At 39.2% G+C, this 23,301-nt stretch overlaps 1 protein-coding gene across 2 annotated transcripts in view; it reads right to left on the bottom strand.

Annotated features, from left to right (window-relative positions):
* The window catches only part of LOC128856989 (uncharacterized), a 165,941-nt gene that overhangs the window by 94,822 nt on the left and 47,818 nt on the right, over window positions 1–23,301 (bottom strand). For both annotated transcript variants that reach the window (XM_054092470.1, XM_054092471.1), the window contains one exon: window positions 17,250–17,302. The gene's annotated coding sequence lies outside the window, so the exon portion shown is untranslated. The remainder of the gene's footprint in view (window positions 1–17,249; window positions 17,303–23,301) is intronic.

Genomic DNA, 23,301 nt, shown 5'->3' with positions numbered 1-23,301 from the left:
ATATAAATGTCATTATCGTATGAACCAGAAAAAACGAAAAAAAAATGGCGGCTACTCAAAAAATTGAGGTCGATTTTTCTCTTATTTTTAAGCTTTCTCGAATTGTTTACACATATTAAAAAATTGAAATTTCCAGTTTTTCGAGCTTCATACGATAGAGATATATTTAAGGAATATTCATGACAAATTTCAAGCAAATCGGTTGATTAGAACTTGAGATATCGTGCCGACTGTATCGAAAGAAGTAGTTTCGAGAAAAACACGTTTAAAGTTCGCCGACCGCTCAAACCAGTCCAGCTGTCGCGTCACTAAAATAGTTGTAGCTTCGAAAATAATTCGAATTTTGAAAAATCCTTTTAGGGAGATATTTTTGAATAGTTAAACTATCAAATTTTGAAAAAAAAAAATTTGTCGATTTTTTAAAATTTCTAGACTAGAATACCCCCTTAACGAAATCTTTTAAAGGTGGGCAACATATTTTGATAAACTTCTTAACAGAAATATTACAGGTATTAAACCCAAACACCCACAGCTACAGTCTTCAGAAATGGTAGAAGAACTGACTTTCCAGGAGTTCTTGGCGGCTATTAAAGCCCCAAAGAACAACAAATCCTGTGGTTTGGACGAGATTCCAGCAGAGCTCTTTAAAAAAAGGGTAATAAAAACCTCCTTACCATATATCCGTTGGTTTGTAAAATCTGGAAGAAGAAGAACGCATGCAAAGATGTGGGAAATTAGAATAATTTGCCCTCTACATAAAAAAAGGAGTCATGTTGATCTGTGAAAATTACCGGCCCATAACAGCATCTACAAAATATTTTCAAATATTCTAAGCGCTAGACTTAAACAGCATGCTAAAACGCATCATTGGTACCTACCAAGCTGGCTTTCAAGATGGAAGATCAACGATTGACCTAAATTTCGTACTAAGACAGATTTTAGAAAAGTCTCGCGATTACGACATCACGTCGTGTCATCTTTTCATAGACTTCAAAGCAGCTTACGACAACATAATTAGGAACCAGCTTTTCTTAGCGATGGCAGAATTCGGTATTTCCGATAAGTTAATACGTTTAACACGCTCGGCCATGCAGAATGTAAGGAACGTAGTAAGAGTTCAGAACAAACCGTCGCGACAGTTCGCCACCTTGAACGGACTTCGGCAAGGACATGGGTTCTCATGTCTCCTTTTCAATATTGCCCTTGAAAAGGTTAGGCAGAGTCCCTGCCGTAAACAAAAAGGGAACTATTTTGTTTAAATCGGTTCAATTGTTGGCTTACTCGGACGACATAGACATAATCGCATCCTCGCTGCTGCGTTAAAAAGAAGTATTCACAAGTATTGAGGGAGCAGCAAAATATATGGGTTTAGAAAGTGGTGAAGGACTTTAAATACCTTGGTGTAATCATTAAGCATGATAACAAAATTTCTGCAGAAATCCGCCACAGAATCCTTATGGTCAACTGCTATTTTTCGCTGTGTCAACACCTAAAAAGCCGACCCCTAGGCAGAAAAAAAAATCATTGTATCGCTCAATTATAATTTGCATTTTGCTGTACGGTAGTGAAACATGGACACTCATAGGTGCAGATAAACAGAAGCTGCTGATTTTCGAGAGGAAAGCTCTGCGAAAAATTTTTGGCGCGATATGCGATAAAAGCGAGTGGCGGAAACGCTACAATCACGTACTCGAAAAACTATATGCGCAACCATCTGTGATAACCAGAATTATAATCAACAGATTGGGATGGGCAGGTCACGTATTGCGGGCTAACAGGGATTACCCACCTCAACAAATACTCTTCGGTAAGTGCCACAGACAGCCGCTTACATGGATTGACGGTGTAGAAGAAGACGCAAGCTTATTGGGGTTTCGAAAATGGAGAACACAGGCACGAAACCGAGACAATTGGAGGCATACGCTGCTGCAAGCGAAGTCCCAACCTGGGTTGTTCAGCCAACAATGATGATGATCTATGGTCTTCTACTAAGGTGATTAATTTTGCGCCACCTCACCTTGTGTAAGTAATAAAAGTTCATGAAGCATTAAACGCCCGTTCTTTCAAATTGTCCGCGTAAATTATTGGAACACTGCGGCACAAATTGATCATTGAAATTTTGCCAGATGTCTCACAGACATGTCATATCTTATTCAAAATTTCATACCCGTTTGTAATAGAATTAAAAATTTATATTTTATACTCGTATCTTGTCCACGCAGCTTTAGTTGCTTACGGTTTTCATTTTTATTTTTATTTCCGCTTCAGTTTCTATTTTCTCATGGAATTGGAGTGTGTGAAGTAATAGCCAAAATTGCAAATATTGTCATTCAAAAGGCAACTAACAGCGGAAACATCTCAGCAACAACCAAATTTTTTACGTATTACCTTAGCTACCTATAAAAGTTAGTTTTTCCACGCCTGTATTAATTATACTCTATTAAATGGTTAATAGAATAAATTACAAAGCTTCAAGTAAGCGCAAAAACACCAGTAAAATAGGAAATAAATGTTTCGCAAACCATCGGTTCACCCCCATCAAGTCGCTTGGCATAGTTGCTTGTGTGCGGTAAGTTCGCCCACCTTCTGAGCGGAATGTCCAATACACGAAAGAGTCTGTTGTATTTGTTATATTTTTAGCACCGTCGTCGTCGCGCTATCGTCATCATCGTTATTGACTTTGTTGTTAAAGTTTCTTTTGTTGTTCGTTCATTCGTTCATCGTCCGTCTCGCCTCTAACTCTCTTTGCTGCGCTGCTTGTTCTTTGGCTGTCTGTTTGGTTTGTGTTTGTGATTGAGGCACTTCTCCAGGCTTGTTGAAAAAGGCGCAATTGCTTTATTTAGTTGGGCATTCCTGTTGTTGTTGCTTCCTGTTTGTTGCTAAAGGAAATGATGTTATTGACCTTACGGGCTTTCATTTTGAAGTACACTTAAGTAAAGTGGCTTTTTATAGCCGTAGGACGAAACGTTTATGAGTAGGTCGGTAACTGTGCAGGCATTTTCGATGGGGGGGCGACTTGTTGTCAGCAGCTGTCAACGTGACGAGTGGCAATGAGTTTATACGGCAATCTTGATAACAAAAATAATATTGGAAATATAAGAAAACAGCAGGAGTAGTCGTTTGTAAATTGTGGAAAATTAGTAAAGTAAATTTCTTAGGAAATGGATGTCGATTATGCGATCCAGCAAAGTGTATCGGCCGCCTTTAAATCTAATTGCTTGCTGCAATATTTTAAATAGTTTGTACAAAAATTCTTTGAGAGTGATCGAAAATAAACCAAGGTTGAAATAGTTGCGAAAGAAAATAACAACTTACTAGAATTGAAATCGAGGTGCATTTTGATGCCACAGTTTAGCTCGCTAGATGCACATGAGCCATTTCGAGTGCCTATTGAATTTGGTGCGGTACTTTAAATCATCTACCAACTGCTAAGATGCTGACCCCTCGTTAGATGGCTGTAGTGATTGGCTGCTCGTAAAGTATTGTTCAAACAATTTAAAGTTTATGCTCGTTGTTTGTGCATTTCACACTAAAAAGCCTCTTTTGCTGCTTTTGGTCTGTTCCATTCTGTTGAGAGTTATAGGCTGTCAGCAATGCAAGTCAACGAAGCAAAAATTCGGTACATTTTACAGCTGTTTTGATTTTTGATACAGCCGAAAATGCAAGCCAGGCCACTGAAAATGTGAATTGTGAATATTGCTTATGGTGCCGATGGTGTAACAGCTAATTACGAGCAATTTAAGTTTCGTGGACTTCATAAAGTCGTTAAAATCACAGAAATAATCGAAGTTGACTGGCATTTTAGTAGTATCATAGTAACAATATTCATGGGAAAAAACTCCTAGTCTCGAGGAGTGCCTGCCAAATAGCCAGTGACCGGTTAAATAAGCCACGACCTTCGAGATGTTGTCTCTTGAGAGACTAACCAATTCCTTTGTTCTTTTCTTGTTTATTTGCGGCCATAGTAGCCTAGCTGTTAGACAAGTATCTTCATTTCTCCATGACCTATTGGCCTCTTGGGTAATGTTATTTTTCATTATTCATTTACTCGTGGCCATGGGTACTTTTATCACTGAACAGTTGAAGAGCAGTACCTTTTCTGGTTAGCTCATCAGCTTTACAGTTTCCCTCAATATCTCTATGCCCCGGAACCCAAATAAGGCTGACCTTGAATACGTCACTAATATCATTTAGGCCCATCTGGCATTCCTGTGCAACCTTCGATCTTATTATAACTGCCTCCCTTAATTTAATAGCCGCATGACTATCCGAGAATATATTTATATTCGTTTTTGTTACGGCGTGCGTATTTAGATATGTAGCCACTTTTTTTATGCCTTGAACCTCTGCCTGATAGACGCTGCAGTAGTCTGGTTGTCGAACGGATAGTTCCAGTCCTAATTCCTGCGAGAAAACTCCATAGCCAACCTTATCGTCTAGCTTGGAACGATCTGTATAAAAATTTAATTCCCCCTTCTCCATGGCCTTGGTGTCTGCCACTCCCTTCTTGACGGTATACTCGTCTTGAAGAGCCTTTCAAACGTGAGTCTAGGGATAGAGTAGTCTACTTCTTGTTTGTGACTATTCAGAGAGTGTAAAATAGAAGCGTGGCCAAACCACCGGCCTTTCCATAGCGTCATTCTTTTGAGTCTAAGCGCCGAGGCGGCGGCCACGTGTTTCCCTACCAGATTTAGGACAGGTAAAATGATTAGCACTTCCAGCGCTTTGTTTGGGGTCGTACTTAAAGCGCCAGAGATGCACAAAAAAGCTGTTCTTTGAACCTTACTCATGGCCTTTTGAGCGGATGGCCACCATACAAGTATTCCATACATTAAGATTGGCCTAACTACCGAAGTATAGAGCCAGTGCGTAATACGGGGTGTTAGTCCCCATTTGATACCGACCGCTTTTTTGCAAGTGTATAATGCAACGTTGGCCTCCTTTACTCTTTCCTCAATATTAAATTTCCACGTGAGTTTCCTGTCTAATATGAGTCCTAGGTACTTGACATTCTCTGTAAAAGGAATCTCCACACCCTTAAAAATTAGCGGGGGGATTATAGGGAGCCTATGTTTCTTTGTGAAGAGAATTATTTCAGTTTTTGAGGAGTTTATATCGAGTCCCCTGCTCTCAGTCCAGGTTCTAAGTGTGGCCATGTTAGAGCGCAGGATATCCATAAGGGTGTTAGGATATTTGCCTTTAACGGCAATTGCTAAGTCATCTGCGTAAGCTGTGACGTGGCAACCCCCGCTTTCCAGGGTCAGCCATAGGGAGTTTACTGCCAAAATCCAAAGAAGAGGGGAGAGGACTTCACCTCGCTGAGTGCCTCTGCAGACCTGTCTGCTTAGAGTAGTGCTGCCTAATTTAGCCGTAACCTTTCTTAAGTCCTAACTTGGAAATATTTTCATATTTATCAATAGCCGTTTACTTAGTCTTAAGAACAGCATCAAACTTTATACTTTATTTTCACTATTTTAGAAGTTACAGTTGCTTGAACTTGAGCTTGTTTCGCAAAGTTTCTTAAGGGGTAATTATCAGCAGGGCAATCAAGTTGGCAGCAATAAAAAAATAAACTACTTGCCATTGCAAAATTTTGCAAAAAAATGCCGAACGTTAACTCTTTACTACTTTGAAACTAATTTTGTTGCACTTCAAAAATAAACTCACATGAAATTTTATTCTGTTCCAACTGTTAAATATTTATTTATTATTTAGTTATTAAAATGTATTTTCCGATAGAGTGATTAATTTTTCGTCACCTTTAGATATGGCAGACTGATACGAATAATTTTCAAAAAAGTATATTAGTTAAAATATCTATGATAAAATCCCTTGCGAATAAAATTATAAAAAATTAATAAAATAATTCTTTCACCTTAAATTCATATCATCGATTCCTTTATAATTAAAAGCAAATTTTTAATATTTCTGCCTTTTAAAGTGCTTCATAGCTATGTACTTCGTAATATTCCTTTTTTGAATTTGTCTCACAAATGCTTTCCTTTGTTCAAACTTAAACGAGCACACACATACATACACATTTAAAATTAAATTTCCGTTGAGTATTTCGTACGCATCCTTCGCTCACTTAACGCATTACAGAGGCTTGTTTACAAAAGCGCCAGCACAATACCCAAGCCACGTTTTTGTTTGTTCGTGCGTGTGGGCGTGTGTGTGACACTTCCTCCAACAAACAGGCTTGTTTCCTTTAACGCTTCAACTCATTCCCACAATGGCCGTTTTGTTTATTATGTGTGCGTTGCGGATTAAAGAGCGGGTGCTGATGCTGGTGCTGGTGTTGATATTGATGTTGATGTTGCTATTGTCGTTGGTTTATTGAATGTGTGAAACGTGACTATGTATGGGAGTCTGTAGGGACAATTTGGAAGAAGTTTCTTGTTGAGTACGAGAATTACTTGTATATGACTAAATACAAACTAGTCCGGTAGTGACTAGTCCGGTAGTGACTAGTTCGGTAGTGACTAGTTCGGTAGTGACTAGTTCGGTAGTGACTAGTTCGTCACTAGGTTCAAAAAGGCGAACATAAATTTTTTGATCTTTTCGCACTACTTTTGGTATTGTTTTTCGTATTTCGTACCAAAATCATTTACAAATCTAGTTAATATCGGGTGTTTTTTAAAACTTTGAGAACTTAAAATTATAATGCAAAACAGAAATGTTGCTGAAATAATTTTTTTTTTCATTACGAGTATAATCTGGTAGATAATTTCATGTCATTTATTTTGTGAATATGAAAGCCGGCATATGTTCGCCGGGGTTACGAGTTATATGGACCATGCGGTCAGTCCAATTTTTGACTACTTTTTCAATAAATCTGGCCGTATGACGTCAAGGACGGCTTGAATATTGCAATAAATCGATTGTTAAGCGCGTTGTATGGCAAGTAGCGGTTGCAACTAAATGTTGATTAATTTGTGAAAATACAAGTTCAGTCAGCATGGCTTCATAGCGCTCGCCATACGTAGCGTAACGACAGCCCCTTCGTCACTGCGAAAGAAATAAGGCTCTACGAACTCTGCGAACGGATTTGTTGATTTTTTTTTCAAGTAAATTTACAAAATTCGGAAGCGTTGTACTGTCGCTAAACGATTCATGATGGCTTGCGAAACCTTACTGGATAGAAATATAAATACAGTTCGCGATTCTCAGCTGTGCAACCATAATTCTCGATATCGATCTCATGAAACTGAAAAAGCACCCGATATATAAGTAGAGAACACAATTATATCAGAACTCAGGCAGGAAGTGGCGGACTTCAGAGGGACCCGTTCATGCATCGACCGCATCAGCAGTCTCCGAGTTATCGTTGAACAGTCAGTTGAGTGGAAGACCCCGCTCTTTCTAGTCCTTATAGACTTCCGAAAACAGTTCGATACTACACATCACGCCGCTATTCGTAGTGCATGAGAAACTTCTGGGTGACAAAATCTAATATTTCAGGTGTAGGATAAGGATGTGTTCTCTCGCCACTTCTCTTTAACATCGTTTTGGACGTTGTCATGAAAAACGCCTCGCCATCTAGAGTTGGTTCTAGCTGGGAAGTACAATAGCGCCTACCGGTCTTAACCATGCAGATAAAATCTGTCTTCTGTCCTACAACTATCTTGACATGTAGATTCAAGCAACGCAAGAATCAGCTGAGAGAGCTGGTCTGAAGATCAAAATCCAGAAAACCAAAGTCATGCGTCCTAACACAGGAAACACGCAGTCTTTGTAAACAGATGCCTTTGAAAAATTGTCAATATATTATGGACAGATATTAATTTATAGGGCAGAAGCCAATACTAGTAGAAATCCGAAAGCGATTATGGGGCTGGATCGGTCATGTTCTACGCAGAGGAAATCGTGACTTAACAAAGGCCGCCATTGACTGGAACCCCAAAGAAGCCGCAGACGTAGCAGACCAGCGAATACCTGACGACGACTAATATTGAGATATTCAGATGCAGTTGAGAGAGAAGCCAGGAACTCCCCAACTAATCTCGAACGCACAAACAACGAGTCCAAGGCCCTAATTGCCGCTTTGCTATGAGAATAAATATTTAATTCCTAAACGGTAATTACCGAAGGGAGCAACCAATCCACTGCTTCCTTAATTGCGGCTACCTCTACAGTGGTCCGGCAGCCTGAATTTGAGTTTGATGGGGAGCTCATCACAGAATACTGCCCCACCAACGTGAACATATTTCCCATGCCTTGCCGCTAAATGTTACGCCACAGCCACTCAGGGAATATGAGTGGAAAAAGGTCCGCTCGGACCTGCCGTGGGTGTACAATGATACAGCACTCAAAATTTTTAAGAATGCTAGAGTGTTCGTAGCTTAAGTCTAGCTTATGACCCGAACACCTTAGTCTGATTGCGGCGCGTGCAGGGGTAGTGTTTCCTATAATGTCCACGGGATCCACGTTCAGCATAACTTTAAGCGCTAGAGTAGAAGTTGTACGGAGCGCTTCACTGATTACAATGACGGCAGACCTTTGTACCATCTCCAGCTTCTTAACTGATGTCATCCTTTCCAGCGAGTTCCACCTGTCAAGGACTCAAGATTGATTTTATAATCGTGTTATAAAACCAAAAAGTGACTTTGGGCGAGAGGCCCCATCTTTTGCCGATAGCGCCCCTGCAACCATACAGGCGACTGTTGCCTTCCTAATTCTTTCCTCAATGTTTGGCTTCTACGTTAGACCTCTGTCAAGTGATAAGTTCCAGATACTTCATCCTGTCAGAGAGCACCAACGGGGCGCCCGCTTGGTTATTAAGGGGAGAAAAACTCTAGGTATTTTATATTTCCTCGCAAATAAGACGAGCTCCGTCTTCAGAGGATTTATCGAAAGGTCGAAATTTCCGGTCCAGTTCACAACTAGATTCAGATAACTCTGCATCAATTCCATTAGAGTACCTAAAAATTTCCCTCTGACAATAAGTGCCACTTTGCAGCCCCTCCCCTTCAGCTCATCCAGCAAGTCGTTAAGTACGTTTGTTGGTTTAAAGTGGAAGAGCGTCACAAAGCGTCTCTAAGAAGAGGAAGAAGTACTTGGTTTTTAATCTTTTTCACGACGAACTGGACAGAGCACCCAAACTAGTAATGGCTCGAAATTCACTAGAATCTCGCCAGTTCAAACCCGGTGAATTTCATTGCACGTAACTTAACGGTACATGCAACACTAACTGCTGCATTTCCTTTGTGATGCTTGTAAATAAACTCGTGCATAAACACACCCTTTAAAATAATAAACTATTTTATATTCATATACGCCACGCTGATAGGACAAGCTGAACACAAATGTCTACAAACACATGCATGTAATACCACATTTGTATGTATGTGTGTGTTTGCGTGTGTTCGTAAAGGTTTTCGCCTTGTTTCCACCCGATAGTTGTGATGAACCGTCAATTTTGCCGCCCGTGTTGTTTGTGTACTTTTTTTTTTTTTGCTTATCCGCCATCCAAACAGTTATTGCCATTTAATACCGGATACCAATACTATGACATAATATTTATACGCTTTACGCGGATCAATGCACACAAGCAAATTACTTTTTACATGTCCGTGAAAATTAATTTGTCTTTGATTATTTATTGCATTTCGATATTGTCCTTCACATGGCATTGTCCGTATTTTGCATGTACGCGCTTCGAATGGCATTGCCAACAATGAATGAGATCTCATCAGCCTCACCCTTTTCAATTCTGTTTCATTAATTATATGATTTTCTTGTTTTTGTGGAATTAAAAAAAAAATATTTTTTTTTTGCGATTTTATATTTCATTGAAGTATTTTTTCAGAAGGCGTAATTGTGGACGTAAAAGGTTGGCTGCATGTGCGGGCAGGCACAGTGAATGCAGAGAGTTTTGTGCTCACAAATAAATATACTTTTAATAATATACTTTATTTCATGATATTTTTTTTTTTATTTCATGATATATTTTTGGTATTTCTTTGAAAAAAAAACTTAAATATTTGGTTTCCTTTTCAATTTATTCTGTAGCGGTTACGCGCCTATCTTTCTCATCTGCAGTGCATCTGTTTGTGTGCACCCTAGTAAATACACCCATAGGTCGCCCAAATGCCACCATAACCATATGTTTATCGTGCCTCTTTCATGTTCTGTGCGCCCAAAATTATGCTACATAAAATTTAATCATATTTTGTTGACTCGGCCTTTTTTGTGTTCGTGTTGTTTTTTCTTCTCTTTTTTTGCTGCTTTTATCTCCCTTTCCACTACATATGCAATATAATCGTTGCTATGGCCTTTCATTCATTTTAGGATAGTAAAATATTTTTGTTTATTTTTTTATGAAATCCTTTTTACTAGTTTTATTACTATTTATTTGCTTGTTTGTTTGTGGTTGTTGAATAGTGAAGCGAGCAGGGAGAGTAAGTGGGGCCTCATGCGAGCAAATTCACTATTTCGGTATTTTGACAAATATGTTGGGTTCGCCGAAATGCCTTCTTTATCTGTCCTAAATGAAGCGATTTATTAAATCAGATTTTGTTTTGTGTCCTTTTGCGGCAGTTTACTTTTTAGTGTTCAGGTTTATGTTGCATGCTTATTGAGAGGTTGTCGTTAGCTTGATGTGGTATTCACTTTCATACGTAGCAGTGTTTTTTTGTGGGTAGGTTTTTACTGTGTTGCCCATATTTGACGGACCCGACGGATTTCGATGACTCTTTGGGCCCATTCCAATCGACGAGGCTTGTCCGCAGGCAAGAATCTTTGCGTCAATTGAATCTTATACGGGAATAAATGCAAATCAATGCGGATGATTCGTTGTAAAGTGGTCCGAGCAATGCCTAACTGCTGAGAACGGCGATTTTGGGATGTCCTTGGCGACGTCTCAACACTGGCCCGTACAAAACCAATATTGTCATCCGATCGCCTTGGTCGGTTTTGATTTGGCCTCTTTGGATTAGAAATAGCATCACCAGTCGAAAACCTTTTGTACAAACGTTTAATGGTCTTCTTAGAAGGCGCACTTTTCACATCATTTAATTTTTTTATACGCACGTTGAGTTTTCACAATCGACTTCTTTTGTTGAATGTAAATTTCAACAATTTGGGTGCGCCCGCGTGGCGTGTACTGTTCCATGGTAAACATCTGCTTGGACGGACGCTTCCCACACGGTATGTCATTAAGCGATCTGACGTCTCTGTCAAAAGTTACAGGGTTGCCAGACGGGTCCGTCGAATATGGGCAACGCTGGATAAACGCTAGAAAATGTTTAATAAAAGAAGTAATTTTTTACTTAATGCTCTGTTTTTTGTTTTTTTATTATTTTATAATTTTTAATTTTTATTTGTGCAACGGCCTTGACTGGGTTTAACATGACAAACTCCAGGGCTCTATCCTTGTCACTTGCTTTATCCAAGTCGACACACAGCCCCCTGGATTTGATCCTGTCATTTCCTTGGCCATCCTGATAAGCTGCTGAGCACCCGCCGGGCAGTGAACGAATGTGTGAGACGAATGTCCCCCCAGGATATTAAATTTGGGTTGTGCGCTGGGTTTGGGACCCGCCACGGAAAACAAAAACCAACCAGTCCGCAATAGCCTGGGATCCATCACCTACAAGGTCCTGTCTAGCGTCCTATGTAGAAGTCTTAAGCCTTTTGCCAACACATCGGGCCTTATCAGTGCGGCTTCAGAAGTGGTAAGTCCACCATCGACCAGATTTTCACATTACGCCAAATCCTGGAAAAGGCACATGAAAAGCAAGTCGACACCCATCATCTCTTTGTCGACTATAAAGCTGCGTTCGATAGCCCGATAAGGGATTGCCTGTACGCCACCAGGTGTGAGTTCGGTATACCAGCGAAGCTCATACGGCTTTGCAGAATGACGTTGAGCAACACAACTAGCTCCGACAAGGTAGGAAATAACCTCTCCGAGCCATTCAGTACCGTTCGAGGTTTCAGACAAGGCAATCGACTGTCGTGCAACCTCTTCAACTTCGTGATGGAAGGGGTGCTCCGAAAAGCAGGTGTGCATCGTAATAGCACTATTTTCTACAAATGTGTCCAGCTCCTTGCGTACACCGATGATACTGACATTATTGGTCGCTGTAAGCGAGATGTCACCGCTGCGTTTTCTGCTATCGAAAAGGAATCATCACGAGTGGGTCTGGCTGTCTACAACGCGGAACACACGTCGTGTAGGAGCGCACGCCATTGCGGGCAACTATACCTTCGACGTTGCGCCAGAATTTATTTACCTTGGCACCGCCGTTAAAAGCAAAAACGGCATCAGCCTGGAGATCAAACGGAGAATTACTCTTGCTAATAGGTGTTACTATGGGTTAAGTAAGCAATTGAGTAGTCGAGCCCTCTCTCGCATGACCAAACTGACACTTTACAAGACGCTCATCATACCCGTGTTGCTTTATGGCGCAGAGGCATGGGTGGTGTCACACAGCGATGCAGCCGCTCTTGGTGAGTTCGAGAGAAAAGTTCTTCGGTCCTGTGTGCGTTGGCGAAGGCTACCGTTCAAGAATCAACCACGAGCTGTATGAGCTCTACGCCGACATTGACGTAGTTCAACGCATCGCCATTCAACGCCTGCGTTGGCTAGGGCATGTCGTGCGTATGGCTGAAGAAGCTCCAGCAAAGAAGGTATTCGCGGGCGAAGTCCATTTCTCCGGTGGAAAGACCAGGTGGGGAAACCCTATGCTCGCTTGGTGTACATAATTGGAGAAGGCGCGCGCGGAGTAGAGGCGCCTGGAAAGAGCTAGTGAGGTCGGCCGTAACTCGGTAACGGGTTGTTATGGCCACCTAAGTAAGTAAGGAAATAAACGTTAAATGTTATATACCGCTTATACTACATTTTGCCACTATGTCCGAACTAGTCAGCATCGTAGCAGACTGGTATAGAGTTTTGACTTTATTCGGACGAAATATTCGAAGCGGCGTGACAAGGTTTTGTGATTTAAAAAAACAAATTTAAGAATTGCCACAGAATACCGGTCCTTTTTGAAAGCAGATCTATTTTCACACTCACTACGTTGCTGAAACTACTTAGAACTGTTTAAGAAGGTAATTAATCCCTCCGGTGAGACATTTTGCAAATTCCCAGGGCTTCAAAGAAATAATCGCCAAGATATTTGGCACAGCTGCCTTGAAGTGCAAGGCATTCACAGAGGAGGTGTTGTACCGACTCAATTTCTTCTTCATCTCCACAGTTCCTGCATAACTCATTGTATGGTACACCCCTTCCACCTGTTAGGGTGCCAATAGTGCCGTGACCCGTTATAACAACCGTGAGAAAGCTGGTAGATCTATTGAATCCACGCCGATATTTTGTCCTTTTAAGCTGCAGTTTTGGCCAGAGCGTTTTGGAGACTCTGCAGTTAGTAGTCAGAGACCCATTTCTATTGGTTTCCGCGATTGAGCTCAAGTCAATCGCAGTGTACAGCTTCAGTTCTTTTAAAGGAATGCTTATGCCTCCACGACTCGCTGCAGGTCCAGTTCAGAGCCACTTCTTTCACACTCATTCACTTTTTCATTTTCCCCCACTCCAGAGTGTAAGCAGATTTGATCGCTATCCCTTAACATATAAATGAATGGGTGAAATAACACCGAAGTCATTCTTATAGCACCAGGTCACATGCCACTCGAGGTCGGCATGCAAATAGGCGACTCGTCCTTTGTGACCAAAAAAGTAGTGAAATACTTAGGTACTTAACTTGACTGAAGGCTTACTTTCTAGATGATCGTTAGGCCTTCCCCTTCCACTAGAAATCGGTCCCAGTTCGCTGGCAACAGGGGTGCAGTCAACATCGCTCCGCGCGTGAAAGCTGTTTTAAAAGTGTGTTAGGATTTTGCAGTGGCGAAAATGCAGCGATCGTTGGAGCAACGTTACTCGATCAAATTTTGCGTAAAGCTAAACAAAACGAGTACCGAACCCATTGGGCTACTCAAGGAGGCTTACGGGGGCCAATCTCTGTCCAGTTCTCAGGTAAAACGGTGGCACAAGTCGTTCAAGGAAGGTCGGGAGGACGTCAACAATTGGACACTTCATCACGACAGTGCGCCGGCGCACACCGCCATCCTCTGCATCTCTGCATTGGCCAAGATGGGGGTTCCGGTGCTTCCCCACCCTCCCTACAGCCCAGACCTGTCCCCTCCGGACTTCTTCTTGTTCCCGCGCCTGAAAAGAAAGCTGTAGGGGAGGAGTTTCGACTCTCGAGGCGATCCAAAAAACTGTGGCAGCCGAATTGAACGCAATTCCGGCGGAGGAGTTTAAAAAATGTTTCCTGCAGTGGAAGGACCGCTACCAGCGGTGTATTGACACTCAAGGGTCCTATTTTGAAGAATATTAGCTATATAAGCCAAAAGGTTTAATAAAACTGCTTAAAAAAAAAGCTCATTACTTTTCAATCAAATCCTGTACATTTGTGAAAGCTTTAGAGAGCCCTTAAATTTCTGAAAGAAATCTGAAAGAAATTTAAAAGAAACAGCTGCCCAAATGCATTACATAGCAGTGGCTAACTTTCGGCGCCTATATACAAAATTTCTAAGTACTTATACAAGTTTAATATATTAAAGTACAAAAATTCACTGCTTGTAGCAAGCCCAAGTCCAGCAGCGTACGTAACTCATTCACATTTGCTCTCAAGCGCCTAGACAATTCTAGTGATTTGTGCTCCTTGACTTTTACACGGGCTTTTCTGCCTACTCACACAAATGCCTGCATAATTATGACTAAGTATTCACGTGGTAAACATATTTTACGCGACTATGCGAGACTCATTCGCTCATTCATTGAAAAGATTATGCACAACATGCGGTCTCATGCATTCACTCTCTTGAGTATAATTAACATCAAGTGCTTTAGATAAGATTAGAGGCGGTACTCTAGCTCTTCTTCTTCTTCTACACACACACACACATTTATACTAAGTAATTCTCTAAATGCAGCCGACAGCGTTTGTTGTTCATTTACATAGGTAAACACATTGTACGCAACTTGTTATGCTAGTGAATGCTTTACAACATACAGCGCACTCATACACAGCCTAAAAGTATGCTTTTGACGAGACGATGCCTGCAAGCGCGGCTTATTAAATGCTGCCTGAGCACTTTCCCCTTTTTGGCTGTCTGTGGACTGCGTGGTTTTTATTCACATTTGCTCACATGCAAATACACATTCACATTTTTACGTTTATGTGTATGTTTGTGCTGTAACTTCCCACATTCGCATATGAGTGCTTTCATTGCATTCACCAGCAACCAACCAGTAGTAGTTGGATGTAGTTGTACGCAAAGCTATACAAAGCGAACAAACATCTACTCTGCATTCACCAGCTTTTGCGAGCCCAAATACGGAAGCGTTTGTTTATTTTGCGCTGTCAGTAGAAATGTGTAGATGCGCCTATGCATATGCAATAAATTGTTGTAAATTAATTTATTCAACTTCTAAATGAATTGCTTTTTCCAGAAACTGGTTAAAGCACATACATATAGGATGTATATGTAGTTGTAGAGGGTGCTTGCGGTTTTGTGCTTATGTGTGTGTGTGTGCGTGTGTGTTCGTGGCTTCGTGCATGTTAATGCATTCTCACACAAAAGAGCAACATGGAGATATAATAAATATGCAAATTGACACAAGTCGGTGGCGGTAAGCGACAACCAAAGCAGTAGAGTAATAAAACTGAAGTATTTCATGTTAAAGCAGCTGTTGCTTCGAACTGTAGTTGGACAAAAAGTAGAATACTTTAATTTCTCTTCCGTATATGGGACATTCTTTTGCAGACTGAATATATTTAGAGGAAAAAACGGAACGATTTTTTTTGAAATTTTTTTTTATGTTTATGAGAAAACACATTATGAAAGTTATTTTTTTGATTTTTTGTTTGTTTGCGAATTTCTTGAATTTTGGCTTGAAGATTTATCTCGGAAATTCATAACCAGTTCTGTTGGAACTACAATAGAAATTATGAAACAACTTTGTTTTTTTTTATGTCCCCCTGCCAACAACGATCACTAAACATTTTGCATGCCTGAAGGAACACGAAGACCTCTGCACTACAGATTCCATCTCTCCCACCACAGATTCCATCTTGAATTCTTGGAAGTACTTATATCCGTGCAGACTCTTCCCTCCTTCCATACCAGCCTGCTTGGAAAGATAGCCCGTGAACAACCCTCAAAACCCATTTTGCGGATGGAGATATCTGTATGAAATACAGAGAAGGCAGAAGAAATCTGCCTCAGAGGTCAACTTCCTCCAACGGGAAGTAAGTGCGGAATGACGTTAAGGGCGGCATCTTCGACATGTCCCAGTGAAGCCAGTACTTGCAGTCCTCTATACTCTCTCACATTTAATGGTTTCATGGCTCTTCCGAAGAGCTATCCACCAAAATTGGCAGAACCACTAAGTTGTACATTCAGAGTACGGCCCGTGGCTTGAGACCGCATTTTTTGCCGAACATAGATTTACATCATCACGGATCTGTGCTGTTATTTCTGCGCCATTCTATGTGATATCGGCACTTGTTAGCTACTCAATGCCTGCCATATTCAGACTCATATGATTGTGTCGAAAACCTACTTAAAATCAACGAAGAGCATGTAAAGCGGGGAGCGCCACTTAACTGATTGTTCTTTTATTATAATGCGAAGAGTGTTGGCTTGGTCAACGCAGCTTCGGTGAGGGCGAAATCCAGCTTGCTTGTCTCCTAAGAATCTTTCAAAAACTTCTAACTCTTCAAAAATATGTCAGTTAGAAAAGTGTTCGGTTAATAAAAGAATGCCCCAAATGATTTCATAATTATCACAGTATTCCGGCAATGTTATTGAAATAAAGAGCAAATAAAGCTAATTTAACTTTGAATTAATTTGTTTTTTTTTAACTCCAAAACATTATGAACATTCATGCAAGTGTATCAATTCAAATGCTATTTTGCTTTTCTAGCAAATTTATCATAATATTTTGATGACTTTTAATTAATTTTCCAACACACTTTTAGTTGATATGTCGAGAATTTAATTAATTCCCATAAAAACAAATAACTTTTGGTAGTTGGTTTATTGATACGTCTTTGCAAATCATTCATGCAATGCTATCGATTCCATATGGGTATGCCAGGAGGAATGCATTTTGCTTGTATAAACACGCATACATTCATACATACGTCCATATATATATCCATACGTACATCCATACAGCAAACATGCAACATTTTGCATTCTGCTGGATTTTTAATTAAATTTTTCCATTGGTAACCTACCTTCACAGAGTTCCTGCAGAATGAATATTTCTGGAAGTTTGGCTTTGACGAGGCTGTAAAGAAAGAAAACCGATAAGTTAAAGTTGTTTTTATGCAATAAAAAAGTTTTTAAATTTTATATTGAACATTATGCATTAATATAGAGATGAACTGTAGGAGAAGGCATTCGTCATATATTTCTCTAATATGACTTGCTTAAGGTAGTATTTATCACTTACCCGTGACAGGGACGTTATGGATATGTGATAAAAGGTGTCAATGGCATTGACACAAATACCTGCATAGTTATATGATATTCATATTTTCATATCCAGCTTAATTTAAGAATCGAGCGAACTGCCTTAGCTGCTTTTGTATTATATCTAATAGGACTATGAAACTTTATTGACGTAAAATGGTTACAAATTTAATATTCAAAATATTGTCCATCGCTTACTACTACTTTTTCCCATCTTTCTGGCAATTCACGGATTCCCTTTGTGAAAAATTCGGTCGGTTTTGCCGCAATCCACGAATCGATCCATTTTTTGACTTCATCGTAATTACGGAAGTGCTGGTCAGCCAGGCCATGTTGCATCGATCGGAAGAGATAGTAATCGGATGGCGCAAGGTCTGGACTATACGGCGGGTGGGGTAGGACATCCCATTTGAGCGTTTCTAAGTATGTTTTGACCACTTGTGCAACATGTGGCCGAGCATTGTCATGTTGCAAAATAACTTTGTCGTGTCTATCGGCGTATTGCGGCCGTTTTTCTCGCAGTGCTCGGCTCAAACGCATCAATTGTCGTCGGTAGACATCCCCCGTAATCGTTTCATTCGGTTTCAGTAGCTCATAATACACAACACCCAGCTGGTCCCACCAGACACACAGCATAACCTTCAGGCCATGAATATTCTGCGCCGACGTCGATGTTGAAGCATGGCCAGGGTATCCATACGTTGCCCGACGTTTTGGATTGTCGTAATGGACCCACTTTTCATCGCCAGTCACAATTCGATGCAAAAAACCCTTTCTTTTGTGCCGTTGAAGCAGTTGTTCGCATGCCATAAAACGGCGTTCAACGTCTCTTGGCTTCAATTCATACGGCACCCAATGGCCTACCTTTCGGATCATTCCCATGGCTTTTAAACGTTTGGAAATGGTTGATTGATCAACTCCCAAAGTTTTTGCAACCTCTTCTTGCGTTTGAGCCGGATCTTGATCGAGCAATTCCTCCAATTCGGTATCCATGAACTTTGGCGGCGCACCCTCGCGTTCTTCGTCTTCCAAGCCAAAATCACCACTTTTAAAGCGTGCAAACCACTTCTGGCACGTTCGCTCAGATAGAGCATGCTCACCATAAACTTCCACCAAGATACGATGACTTTCGGCTGCTTTTTTCTTCATATTAAAATAATGAAGAAGAATTCCCCGCAAAAACACATTATTTGGCACGAAATTCGACATTTTCAAGTGTGGTAAAAATATTGTTGTTTACGCTTCAAATAAAAAACTTATACTGACGTTTGTGCCTTACGACAGTAGCTCTCCAATGAATGTTTGGAAATGTGGATCGATGGAATAATAATCAAGTTACGCCATCTGTTGTAAAACCGCACGAACTTATAAATAGACCTATTATTTATTTTCAAATTTAACAAAACAACAATTTTTAACAAATAATAAAAGAAATAAGAATAAATATAAAATAATTCCACATATATCACAAATGCCAATTAGGCATTTTCTATTTATTTTTATTTTTCTTATATGTTTTTGTATTGTTTTGTTTTTATTTTTTATGTTTTTTATATATTTTTTATTTTTTATGCTTTTTATGAATTATTTATATTTATTTTTATTTTTTTATATTTTTTATATTTTTTCTGGTTTTTATATTTTTTAATATTTTTTTACATGTTTTCTTTTTATACATTTTTATATTTATTTTCTTTAATTTTTTTATGTTTTATTTTTATAATATCTTTAGGTCTTTTTTTATATTTGTATATATATTTTTATATTTTTTTCATGTTTTTCTTTAATTTTTTATTGTTTTATTTATATTTTATTTACTCTCGGCAGCAGGTTTATTTGCGGAGGTGACTATAACGCAAAAAACACGACATGGGGATCAAGACTGACAAACACCAAAGGAAAAAATCTAATAGATGCAATACAAAAAAGTAAAGCGACTACATAAGTACAGGTGACCCTACCTACTGGCCTACCGATATGAATAACAAGCCAGATCTTATCAACTTTTTTATGTACAAAGGTGTATATGGAAATCACCTCACAATTAAACCTAACTTCGACTTGTCATCAGATCATTCGCCAATATTTTTATGGTATCAAACAACTATTGAGTCCCAAGTATATTACATTTCTCAAAATTATAAATACAATAAAAACACAGACTGGGAAATTTTCCGGGAAACTATTAAAAGCGCAATTGAGTGCAATGTACCACTTAAAACTGAAGAACAAATCGACGACGCTATTGTGTTTTTCATCAACGCAATAATTCACGCAATAACCTTATCAACACCAACAGTCAAACACACAACCAAAGGAAAATATATTCCAGACTATATTAGAGAGAAGATAAAACTTAAAAGAAAACTAAGGACACAATGGCAAACAACAAGACATCCAGACGACAAAGCAATCTTAAACAAAATGACTAGGGATATTAAACAGATGTTAAAGGAGTTTGAAAATAAAAAGCTACAATCTTATCTCGCAAGTTTAGGCTCTGCGAAAAATTAGAAAGCATCACTATGGAAAGCGACGGAGAACAATAACAAACAACACCTCACCAACATGCAAATAATACGTGGGCCGAAAATAATACGTGGGCTAAAATGGATAAAGCTGGCCCACTAGTGAAGCACTTCAAAAATACCTTCTGCAATCCAAAAAATAGGCAAGAAAATAAGATAGAAAGATGGAAAAATCAGAAAAGATACCATACATGAAATACTGACAAAAATTAAGAATATAAACAATAAAAAATCACCAGGCTACGACAGAATTAATAGACAAATTATAAAAAATCTACCCAGCAATGGAATTAAGTATCTAAGGAATATATTTAACTCGTCAATAAGACTCAAATATTTCCCTTTGCCTTGGAAAGTTTCTAAAATAAAAACCAAATAAAGATGTCGGTCATACAGGCCGATAAGCCTCTTGCCTATTTTGTCGAAGCTATTTGAACAACTGATTTATGACCGCCTTGATCCCCTAATACAATCGAAAGACATCATTCCTTCTCATAAATTTGGCTTTCGGCGAAAACATTCAACGATACAACAGGTACACAGAGTAATAAACAAAATACAAAAGGAAATTGACAACAAAAATTATTGTGTCGCAGTCTATCTTCACGTGGCTAAGGCTTTTGACAGTGTATGGCCTCCCGGACTATTGCCCAATTTAAAAAAAAATACTTCGACTATTATCTACTCTTGCGGAGTTACCTTAATGAAAGATATTTTTATGTTAAATGCCAGGACGAATGCTCTGATGTACTACGTATGGAAGCAGGTGTTCCACAAGGAATCGTTTTGGGGCCACTCTTATACATTATCTGTACACATGATATACCCTGCCCAAATGACGATAGCATGATTGCAACTTTTGCTGATGACACCGTTTTAATGACATCGAACAAAAACATAAATGTTGCCACAAATAAACTACAACAGCTACTTAACACAACGCTGGCCTAGTTCAGTACATGGGAAATCGAAATTAGCACAGATAAAACTATCCAAGTAATATACACAAAAATAAAGTATGATTCACAAATATTGACTATAAATAATAGAGTCATTAAATATGATACAAAAGCCAAATATTTAGGGATAATAATTGATGCAAAACTGACCAGGAAGGAACATATACTTCAAAAGAGAAACGAAGTTAAAAACAGATTCAGACAACTCTACTGGCTACTACGAAACGGCTCGCGACTTTCACTTGGTAATCTACAAAACTCTTATAACTCCGATCTGGAAATATGGCATCGAACTATGGGGAACAGCAAGCAAATCAAACATTAAAATAATGCAACGACTACAATCAAAAATCCTAGGAATATCAGAAACGCAGCCTGGTACATAACCAATAACGATATGCACAGGGACCTCAAAATTAAATTTATGGAAGACGTCATTCGAGAATGCAGCACAAAACATATTCACAGACTACTAACACACACAAACGAAGATATGCTGAAAATTCCACATTCAGAACTGCAAAAACGAAGACTAAAACGAATAACTCCGACAGCCCTAGCAGATACTTCATCACTAAAATGAACATCAACCTGTTCTATGTTTTATGACATATAATTCTTAATTCCATTATCCCTCTTATGTTGTAAAAAGAAATGTACTTTAAATAATGATTTAATGTAACGCTTATATCTCCATAATTGTTAAAAAAATTACTAAGTGTCAAAAGTTGACAGATGTAATAAATTGGAAACAAACAAATAAAAAATTATATTTATTTATATTTTTTTGTTTTTATGATTTTTTATAATTTTTATAGTTTGTATGCTTTTTATGATTTTGTTTATATTTATTTTTATGTTTTTGTATTTGTTTATGTTTTTTTATTTTTTTAATGTTCTTTATAAGGTTTTTTACATTTATTTTTATGAATTTATATAATGTAATAGGACTATGAATAAGTTCGTGCGGTTTTTTTTCGAAATTTGAAACTTTATTGACGTAAAATGGTTACACATTTAATATTCAAAATATTGTCCATCGCTTACTACTACTTTTTCCCATCTTTCTGGCAATTCACGGATTCCCTTTGTGAAAAATTCGGTCGGTTTTGCCGCAATCCACGAATCGATCCATTTTTTGACTTCATCGTAATTACGGAAGTGCTGGTCAGCCAGGCCATGTTGCATCGATCGGAAGAGATAGTAATCGGATGGCGCAAGGTCTGGACTATACGGGGGGTGGGGTAGGACATCCCATTTGAGCGTTTCTAAGTATGTTTTGACCACTTGTGCAACATGTGGCCGAGCATTGTCATGTTGCAAAATAACTTTGTCGTGTCTATCGGCGTATTGCGGCCGTTTTTCTCGCAGTGCTCGGCTCAAACGCATCAATTGTCGTCGGTAGACATCCCCCGTAATCGTTTCATTCGGTTTCAGTAGCTCATAATACACAACACCCAGCTGGTCCCACCAGACACACAGCATAACCTTCAGGCCATGAATATTCTGCGCCGACGTCGATGTTGAAGCATGGCCAGGGTATCCATACGTTGCCCGACGTTTTGGATTGTCGTAATGGACCCACTTTTCATCGCCAGTCACAATTCGATGCAAAAAACCCTTTCTTTTGTGCCGTTGAAGCAGTTGTTCGCATGCCATAAAACGGCGTTCAACGTCTCTTGGCTTCAATTCATACGGCACCCAATGGCCTACCTTTCGGATCATTCCCATGGCTTTTAAACGTTTGGAAATGGTTGATTGATCAACTCCCAAAGTTTTTGCAACCTCTTCTTGCGTTTGAGCCGGATCTTGATCGAGCAATTCCTCCAATTCGGTATCCATGAACTTTGGCGGCGCACCCTCGCGTTCTTCGTCTTCCAAGCCAAAATCACCACTTTTAAAGCGTGCAAACCACTTCTGGCACGTTCGCTCAGATAGAGCATGCTCACCATAAACTTCCACCAAGATACGATGACTTTCGGCTGCTTTTTTCTTCATATTAAAATAATGAAGAAGAATTTCCCGCAAAAACACATTATTTGGCACGAAATTCGACATTTTCAAGTGTGGTAAAAATATTGTTGTTTACGCTTCAAATAAAAAACTTATACTGACGTTTGTGCCTTACGACAGTAGCTCTCCAATGAATGTTTGGAAATGTGGATCGATGGAATAATAATCAAGTTACGCCATCTGTTGTAAAACCGCACGAACTTATTCATAGTCCTATTATATATTTTCTTTTTTTTATACTTTTTATGTTTTTGTATATTTTTAAATTTTTTGATGTTCTTTAATTAATTAATTTATATAAAAAAATTCATATA

Source organism: Anastrepha ludens, chromosome 3, assembly GCF_028408465.1.
Source record: "Anastrepha ludens isolate Willacy chromosome 3, idAnaLude1.1, whole genome shotgun sequence".
NCBI classification, from domain to species: Eukaryota; Metazoa; Arthropoda; class Insecta; order Diptera; family Tephritidae; genus Anastrepha; species Anastrepha ludens.
Note: the sequence above shows the minus strand (reverse complement) of the source record. Positions and strands in the feature narration are given on the sequence as shown.